At 42.2% G+C, this 10,000-nt stretch overlaps 1 protein-coding gene across 1 annotated transcript in view; it reads right to left on the reverse strand.

Annotated features, from left to right (window-relative positions):
• Kul (Kuzbanian-like) overlaps positions 1-10,000 on the reverse strand; it is a 371,538-nt gene that overhangs the window by 266,039 nt on the left and 95,499 nt on the right. The window lies entirely within an intron of this gene.

The following is a 10,000-nucleotide window of genomic DNA, read 5'->3' on the forward strand; positions in this document are numbered from 1 at the left end:
TATATATATATATATATATATATATATATATAATATTTTTTGTTGTTGTTGTTACTGTATCAATATCTATTTTATCGGATTTAGGACATATCCCCAAATATCTTTCACACCCTAATATCTACATCTAAATAACATCTACAGTACAAACAATATTTTCCCATCAACAAAACAAAAACTGAAGCTCAACAATAAATACCTCATTGGTGTCTCCACTGTGCATCAGAATACATCACAAACATACCTGCAACAAAATGAATAAAGTTAAAATAAAATGAAAAAAACAAAACACTATTAAAACATTAACGTTACTTACCTGCCTTTAGTTTAGACATGAACTATTTTTCAATGTATATACTTGTGAGTATTGTAGTGAACGAGCATTTATAATCATGTTGAATAGTAATGAGCTTAATATGTTATTTATATACAATGTTTACATCAAAGCTCAAGCGAAGCCGGCATGTAAAACACAACGGCGTCCATAATAAAAATAATGATGGCATCAAATTATAAAATTAAATTATATCACTAAATTATAATATCAATATATATCAATTAAATCATAAGTATAGTGATGATGATAATTATGATGATGATGATGATGATAATGGTAATAATAAGAGTAGTAGTTGTAGTAGTAGCAGCAGTAGCACGGACACCAAGACAATTAATAATGATTATCATAACAATAATAACAATAACAATAAGGAAATTAATAACTATGATAATAATAATAATAATAATTATTATTATTATTAAAATAGTAATAATAATAATAATAATGATAATCATGATAACAATAAGAATAACAATAACAACAATAATAGTAATGATAATCATGATAATAATAAAGATAATAACAACAACAATAATATTAAGCGAAGAAGAGATAAGGCCAAGAAGGAATAGGAGAATGCCAAATGAGGGAGCAGAGAAGATGAAAGAAAGCAAAGGATGGAAGGAAGAAAGATGAGAAGATGGCTGAGAAGAAGAGGACTTAACCGAAGTAGGGAGGACTGAATAAGACGATATGGAAGAAGGAGTAGAAGTAGAAAGGATAAAAGGAAGAGTAGGAGTAGGAGGAGTAGGAGGGGGGGGGGACGACCCACACGAAACAGCAGACGATGAACAAGCAATAAACAATTAACGTCGAACAACCATCGTCCTTACTCTTTCCTCCGTCCCCCCCCCCCCTCCCCTTACCTCTCCACCTTCTTCTTTTCTTCTCCCAACCCTTTACCCCCTAATTCTAACCCTTCCCCTAAAGCCTCATCTTCAAGCCTATTCCTATTATTGCCTCTACCCCTTCCCCTTCCTACTTTCTACCCCCTACCACCCCCGTCCCTTACCCCTCCCACAAATCCCCCTACCGCCCATCCCTCCTTCTCCCTCCCACTTCCTAACCCTCCCTACCGCCCATTCCCCTTCCCTCTCCCACTTTGTCCCCCTCTTCCCCAAACCCCACTCCCTGCCGCCCCTCGCCTCTTCCCCCTCCCATTTTTCCTCCATTCCTAACCCTTCCTACCGCCCCCCCCCCCCCCTTCCCAACCCTCCCTACCGCCCACCCTTCTTCCCCCATCCACCAATCCCCCCCCCTACTTCCTCCCCCTCCCCCCCTACTTCCTCCCCATTCCCAACCCTCCCTACCACCTCCCGCTTCCCCCCCCACCCACCTACCACCCCCACCTCCCTACCACCCCCAACCCCCCACGATCTCATAACAAGGTTCAATCAAGCAATAACATCCTCCAGAGAGCTCAATAAACGGCGCCCATCACAACCACGTCAACCGCCTCCTGCTGACAGTCGGTGGACGAGGGGAAGGGAGGGTGAGGGGAGAGGAGAGCCAAGAGAAAAGGATGAGGGGAGAAGGGTGAGGAGAGGAGGAGAGCCAGGGGAGAAGGGTGAGGAGAGGAGGAGAGCCAGGGGAGAAGGGTGAGGAGAGGAGGAGAGCCGAGGGAAAAGGGTGAGGGTAGAAGGGCGAGGAGAGGGGGAGAGTCAAGGGAGAAGGGTGAGGAGAGGGGAGAGGCAAGGGAGAAGGGTGAAGGTGGACGGGTAAGGGGAGGCGAGCGAGGAGAGGGGAGGGTGAGGGGAGAGGAGAGACAAGAGAAAAGGATGAGGGAAGAAGGGTGAGGAGAGGAGGAGAGCCAGGGGAGAAGGGTGAGGAGAGGAGGAGAGCCAAGGGAGAAGGGTGAGGGTGGACGGGCAAGGGGAGGCGGGCGAGGAGAGGGAAGGCTGACGGGAGCGGAGAGCCAAAAGAAAAGGATGAGGGGAGAAGGGTGAGGAGAGGAGGAGAGCCAAGGGAGAAGGGTGAGGAGAGGAGAGAGCCAAGAGAAAAGGGTGAGTGGAGAAGAGTGAGGTGAGGAGGAGAGCCAAGAGAGAAGGATGAGGAGAGATGAGAGCTAAGGGAGAATTGTGAGGAGAGGAGGAGAGTCAAGAGAGAAGGGTGAGGAGAAGGGGAGAGCCAAAGGAGAAGGGTGAGGGGAGAGAGGGGATGGAAGAGGAAATGGGAAGGAAGGAGAGAGGGGAAGGCTTACAGGTAGCCGAGGAAAAAGCAGAAAAGGGAGGAACAAGGGAGGAAGGGGGAAACGAGAAAACGACCGAAGGGAGAAGGAAAGGTGGGAGTGAGAAACAGGAGGAGAGGGGGAGATAGAAGGAGACGGGAGAAGAGAGTAAGAGAGGGGGGACGTAGGCGAAATAAGGGACTAGGAAGGAGGAAGAAAGATAAAAGAGTAAAACTAAGAGAAAAAACGGACCAAATGCAAGAGAGCGAGAAAAATGCCAGAGGAACGACCACGAAAAGAAAAGAAAACACATGAAACAGACTTTGAAAAAAAAAAGAAAAAAAAAAGAGCAAAACAAAGCAAAAGATACAAGCAACAGAGGTCAGTCCACAGATAGGGCCCGAAGATAAGCCCCATCTCCCTGAGCGATGGTCTGCAAGGGAAATCTGGGGCAGGACGAGAAGACCTTCCCGGACTGATAACGATAAGGTGGTTGGCGGTTTTCGGAAAAAGGATTTAAACCCATTATGGAAGCTATTCAACCCTTAAATCGGAAACCCCGCTAGTCCTTCTCTATTATGGCAGCGGGACAGAGGGAAGGATGAATAAGAAAAGGGAATGGTAATAATAAATGCAAAACTTTACGGATGCTTGGCTTTAAAAAAAAGGATGTGCTAGAAATAATAAATGCAAAACTTGAAATGACTGGGCTTTAAAAAAAATGATGTGATTAATAATCCTAAGGCAGTTAATAATCAGATATATTTTAGTTTTATAGTCGTTCTCGCTGTTGTAATTTTACCTTTCTGTATCTCTAATTAACCAATTACATTTATTATTGCCTGACGAAGCGTAAAATTAGTTTATCGTTCAACTGTCATAATTTCATTGCACAAATAAATAAACAATAATATAAAAACTAATATACAAATGAATTAAATTATAAAACACACGATATCAATACAAATATAATATGCAGCAGAAACACACACACACACATACACACATACACACACACACACACACACACACACACACACACACACCCACACACACACACGCACGCACGCACGCACACACACGCGCACACGCACACGCACACGCACACGCACACACATATGCACACACACACATACATACACACACACATGTATATATATATATATATATATATATATATATATATATATATATATATATATATATATATATATATATATATATATAAGACCCCGATCGCCGATAAGGTAAAGGAAAACTTTAAAAGGACCCAAACAATTCCAAAAATATTTCCCCGTGGCGCACGACCCCTCTCGCTCTCTCTGTCCCTCCCTCCCCCCTCCTCTCTCTCTCTCTCTCTCTCTGCCCCTCCCTCTCTCTCTCTCTTACGGTCTCTCTCTCTGTTCTTCTTCCTCTCTGCCCCTCCCTCCCCCCTCCCTCTCTCTCTCTCTTACGGTCTCTCTCTCTGTCCCTCTTTCTCGCTCTATGTCCCTCTCTCTTTCTCTCTTCCCCTCCCCCTCCCACCCCCTCTCCTTCTCCCTCCCTTCTAGTCCGTACCCGTTGCCTTTCGCTCGACAACCGAATACCAATTCTAAAACCACTGTCTCATTTGACTTCGCCAAAGCCAACCTCGAGTCAAAATTGAAAAAAAAAAAAAAAAAAAAAAAAAAAAAAAAAAGAGAGAGGGGGGGGGGAGTAGGATTTTTTTCCGTGGAATGACTAGTAAGCCCAATGGCTTAGGGGGAGGGGGAGGGGGAGGGGAAGGAAGGGTTGAAAAGAGAGTGAGGGAGAGAAAGAGGGGGAGGAAGAGAGAGAAAGGTTGAGAGAGGGGGCAAGGGAGAGAAAGATAGATAAAGGGAGGAAGCGAGGGAGAGGAAGAGAGAGCGGAGGAAGGAAGAGAAAGATAGAGAAAGGGAGGGAGGGAAGGAAAGGAGGAGGAGGGAGAGGAAGAAGAAGAAGAAAAGGAGATGACCATTAAAAACAACAAAAAATTCAATTAAGGAATATTTTCTCTACGAAGTATATTTTACCGCTGGAGTCCTGCTTCCTGAACCTTCCTGAATTTCCTACAATAAACTCCTGAAAGAGCAGATCTTCAGTATATTTCAGGATTAGGGTTAAGAGGGAAGAAAGGAAGGGAAAGAGGGATAAAGAACAGGGAAGTAGTGAAATTAGGAGAAGAATATAGGAAGAGGTAGGATACAGGAGAGGGGGATGGGGAGGAGAAAAGATAAATGGAGTGAAAGGTAAAAGGCAGTAGTTGACATTTCCTCTCCACCTCCTCCTCCTTCTTCTTCTTCTTCTCCTCCTCCACCTTCTTTTCTTCTTCTTCTCCCCCTCCTCCTTCTAATTCTTTTTCTTCTTCTCCTCCTTCCTCTCTTTCTTCCTCTTCCTCTTCTTCTTCTCCTCCTCCTCCTCCTCCTCCTCCTTCTTCTTCTCTTCCTCCTCCTTCTTTGTTTTTTCTTCTTTTTCTTCTCATCCTCCTTTTTCTTTTTTTTTTCTTCTTCTCCTCCTCCTTCTTCTTCTTTCTTCTTCTTCTTCTCCTCCTTTTTTTCTTCTTCTTCTTCTACTTATCATCATCCTCCTTCACCTCCCCCGGTCTCCCCCCTCTCGCAGTCACGTTCTCACTGGGCATGGGAAAAAAGACAAAAAAAAAGAGAAAAAAGAAAAAGAAAAAAAAAAAAGAAAAAAGGAAAACGAAAAAAAAAGAAAAAAGAAAAAAGAAAGAAAGGAAGATAAAACGCTGGCTTCGCTTGAACATTTATTCGCGTCTCGTTGGCGTTCAGGAGGATGGTGAACGCCGCTAGTCTCAAGGAGGATAAAGAATGAGGCGTTTCTTTGCTTCTCCCTCATCATCGTTCTTTTTTTCTATCCTATTTTCTATAACACTTCCCTTTCTTTCCGTAAGAAAAAGTGTTTTCGCTTTTTCGAATCTATCCATCTCGAAGCATTTCTTTTCTTCCCCTTTCATGGTCCCTTTCTTCATCACATCTTTCCATATATTTTCCCCCTATCTCTTTTCTTTCCCTTTCATTATCACTGTTCCTTTCTTCATCACATCCTTCCATATCTTTTCCCATTTTCTCTAATATATCTATGCACCTAACTATCTATCGGCGTTTCCTTCACTTCAACCTTCCATTCCCCTCCACCCCTCCTGTCCTTGGCGTCCCTCATCACTGTTCCTTTCTTCATCACATCATTCCATACATCTCCCCCTTTCTCCAATCTATCTATCAACCTAACTATCTATCGGAATATCCTTTCCCCTTACTCATCATTGTTACTTTTTTCATCAAATCTTTCCATATATTTTCCCCCTATCTCTAATCGATCAATCCACCTAACTACCTATCAGCATTTCTCTCCCCCTTCCCTTCCCTTCCCTTCCACACCTCCTGACCTTCCCCTTCCTCATCATTGTTCCTTCTTCATCATATCATCTTTCCATATATTTTCTCCCTTTCTCAAATCTATCTATCCACCTAACTATCTATCGGCGTGTCCTTCCCCTTTCCCTTCCCCTCCACCCCTACTGACATTGGCGTCCCTCATCATTGTCCCTTCTTCATCACATCATTCCATATATTTTCCCCTTTCTCAAATCTATCTATCCACCTATCTATCGGCATTTCCCTACCCCTTCCTCATCATTATTCCTTTTTTATCAAATCTTTCCACACATTTTCTCCCTTTCTCAAATCGATCTATCAACCTAACTATCTACCAGCCTTTCCATCAGCATCCCCCCCCCCCCTTCCTCATCACTGTTCATTCTTCACCACATCCATATATTTTCTCCCTTTCTCTAATCGATCTATCCACCTACCTATCTTATTTCCATCAGCATTTCCCTTCCCCTCCACACCTCCTGACCTTCCCCTTCCTCATCATTGTTCCTTCTATCCATATATTTCCCCCCTATCCCCACCATATATTTTCTCACTTTCTCTAGTCGATCTATCCACCTAACCATCTACCAGCATTTCCCTCCCCCTTCCCTGCCCCTCCACACCTCCTGACCTACCCCTTCCTCATCCCATCTTTCCATATATTTTCCCCCTTTCTCCAATCGATCTATCTACCTACCCATCTACCGGCCTTTCTCTCCCCCTCCCCTCCCCCTCCACGCCCCTCCTGACCTTGGCCTGCAAATTAAACATCATTACCTCTCGCCCACCACTTGTTAACGCAGTAATCTCTGCGACATTAGCTGGTTTGTTTACTTCTTGGAAATCCCGTGTAACCCCCCCCCCCGCCAGCCCCCGCGTGCGGAATTACAGAGCGCTCCGGCGAGAAGAGAGGAAAAAATGAGTGAGAGTGAGAGAGAGGGAAAGAGAGGAGAAAAAACGAATGAGAGAGAACGAGAGAAAGAGATAGACAGATAGATAGAGAGGGAATGGGAGAGAAAGGGAGAGAGAGAGGGAGGGAAAGAGGGAGGGTTAGAGGGAAGGAGAGGGAGGGGGAGGAAGCGAGAGAAAGAAAGAAAGAAAGAAAGAAAGAAAGAAAGAAAGAAAGAAAGAAAGAAAGAGAGAGAGAAATGGAAGGTAAAAAAGATAGACAAACAAAAAACAAAGAGCAAAAGAATAAAAAAGACAAAAAAATAAAAATAAAGAAACAAAAACACAGCAACACAAACAGAGAGACACCGAAAATCCATTCCACCAAAGAAAACAAAAAAAAAAAAAAAAAAAGAGCCAAAACGAAGAAATTTAAAAAAGGAGAAGAAAAATGCACCCAGAGAGAGAGAGGGACCGCCATAACCTCAGCTCAACCCACCGACGCAGCTCCCGGACTCCTCGGCACATGAATATCTCTGACTTAATTATCATACTTCTCTCTCTCTCCCTCCTTTCGTTCTTTCTCTTCTTTCCTTCCCATTTTGTTTCGCTTTTATTTCCCTCCCATTTTTTCATTTTCCTTCCTTTTTTTCCTTTCTCTCTCTCCCTCCTTTCGTTCTTTCTCTTCTTTCCCTCACACTTTGTTTCGCTTTTATTTGCCTCCCACTTTTTCATTTTGCCCTCCTTTCGTTCTTTCTCTTCTTTCCTTCCTACTTTGTTTCTCTTTTATTTACCTCCCACTTTGTTTCGCTTTTATTTCTCTCCCACTTTGTTTCGCTTTTATTTCCCTCCCACTTTTCATTTTCCTTCCTTCTTTTCCTTTCTCTCTCTCTCCCTCCTTTCGTTCTTTCTCTTCTTGCCCCCCTACTTTGCTTCTCTTTTATTTGCCTCCCCTTTTCTTTCTCATTTTGCCCTCCTCCTTTTCTTTCTCTTACTCCCTCCTTTCTTTCTTTCCCTTCTTTCCTTCCCACTTTATTTCTCTTATATTTCCCTCCCCTTTTCTTTATTTTTCCCTCTCCCTCTCTCTTTCATTTTGGCCTACGCCTTTCTCTCTCTTATTTACCCTCTTCTTTCTTATTTTCCTTCTTTCTTTCTCCTTCTCTCATTTTCGATCTTTCTCCTATTTTCCGTCATTTCTTCTTCCCATTTCCTTTCTTACTACTAAGAACCAGAGAGAGAGAGAGAGAGAGAGAGAGAGAGAGAGAGAGAGAGAGAGAGAGAGAGAGAGAGAGAGAGAGAGAGAGAGAGAGAGAGAGAGAGAGAGAGAGAGAGAGAGAGCAAACTAGACAACCAGAGTAATCAAACAGAACAAAGAAAAGGAAATAAAGAAAGAAAAAGATAAAAGACAACATATAAAAAATCAAATAAATTTTAAAAAATGAAAAAAAAGAAAAGCTAAAATAACCTTAAAGAAAGACCCCACACGTGTTCTTCCGGCAAAGCAAGATGGCGGAAGGGGGGGAGGGGGTGAGAGGGACAGGGGAAGGGGGGGGGGTAGGAAAGGAAAGGGTGTTCACTTGTTCAGAAACGCCTTTGTTCAATCAATCCTTTCTTGACTTTTACTTTTTTACGAAGAGAGTGAGCAAACATGGATATAACATCTTGTGTACTTCTCTCGTTGCTCGGTTGCCACGTTATATTTTAGTTTTATTTCATTCTCGTTCTAATTTTTATTTCATTTTAGATCATTTCAGATAGTTATCATCAATATTGCGATTATCATTATAATTTTCTATTACTATTATTGTTATCATTGCCATCATTATCTTTACCATTATCATTATTATCATTCTTATTATTATAACCATTATCATTATTATAATTATCATCATCGTAGCTGCTGATATCATTAACATATTAAATCATCATCATTATTATTAGTAGTAGTAGTTAGTAGCATCATGATTATCTTTATTAATATAATTATCATCATTCCTATTATCAGCATTATCATTACTATAATCACTATTATTACATATAGAAGTAGCAGAAGTAATATAATTCTTTTTTCTCTCTCTCTCTTTCTCTCCCACTTTTTTTTTCTCGACGCGGGCGGAGAAGCAGACGAAGTTACACGTTCAAAACATGTTTACTCAGCTTCTGCATGACTGCTCCCTTTCATCCTCTTAAAACAATTAGTCTTGGTTTGGGTAATATCTTAAGATGGAAACATTTTTCTTATTTGTACAGATGGAAAATTTGCAGAAGGTATGAAAATTATTATTTTTTAAAGATGGAAATATTTTTCTTGTTTGTACGGATGGAAAATTTGCCGAAGGTATGAAAATTATTATTATTTTTCTTTACTCTTTTTCTTTCCCTCTGTGCCTGTGTGTGTGTGTGTCTGTCTGTCTCTCTCTCTCTCCTTCCCCTTTAGCTCCTTCTTCTTCTTCTCCTATATAAATTAAACGTCCCCCCCCCAGCCCTGTCTGTCTGTCTGTCTGTCTGTCTGTCTCTCCCTCTCTCCCTCCCTCATCTCCCGCCGTTCGTGACTCTCCAGCGGCTCAAGGGCGCGGAGGAGGCAAGAAACGAAATTTGAATTCCTCCGAAAGAGGCCAAAGATCATACGATAAGATTTATTACCCATGGATATGAAGGAAAAGAATTCGCAGCGAAACGTTTACGAAAAGGATTTCATAAGAGAAAAAAAGAATAAAGCAGAAAAGAGCGTTCGTGTTTCTTGAATTTCGTTGTTCTTTTCACTTACCTTCCTCTTTCGGAAGAATAAGTCAATGAAAGATACAGAAATATACGTTTTCTAACCGAGAAAATAATCATGATCATAAACGTCATATTACACGTGACGTGAATTCGACGAGAGAGAGAGAGAGAGAGAGAGAGAGAGAGAGAGAGAGAGAGAGAGAGAGAGAGAGAGAGAGAGAGAGAGAGAGAGAGAGAGAGAGAGAGAGGAAGAGAGAGAGAGAGAGAGAGAGAGACAGAGAGAGAGATGCAGATAGACAAAGAGAGATAGAGAGAGAAACGAGATGGGCCTGATTGAACAAGAGACAAAGAATAGAATAAACAGAGAGAAAGAAAAAAAGAAAATTAATATTCAAAGCAACATCACCACCACCACCACCACCACCACCATCATCATCATGCAGCGAACAAATATTTACGCATTTATCCAGAGAAGCCACCCCCCCCCCAAAAAAA

The sequence above is a fragment of the Penaeus vannamei genome, chromosome 12 (genome assembly GCF_042767895.1).
Source record: "Penaeus vannamei isolate JL-2024 chromosome 12, ASM4276789v1, whole genome shotgun sequence".
Classification (NCBI taxonomy): domain Eukaryota; kingdom Metazoa; phylum Arthropoda; class Malacostraca; order Decapoda; family Penaeidae; genus Penaeus; species Penaeus vannamei.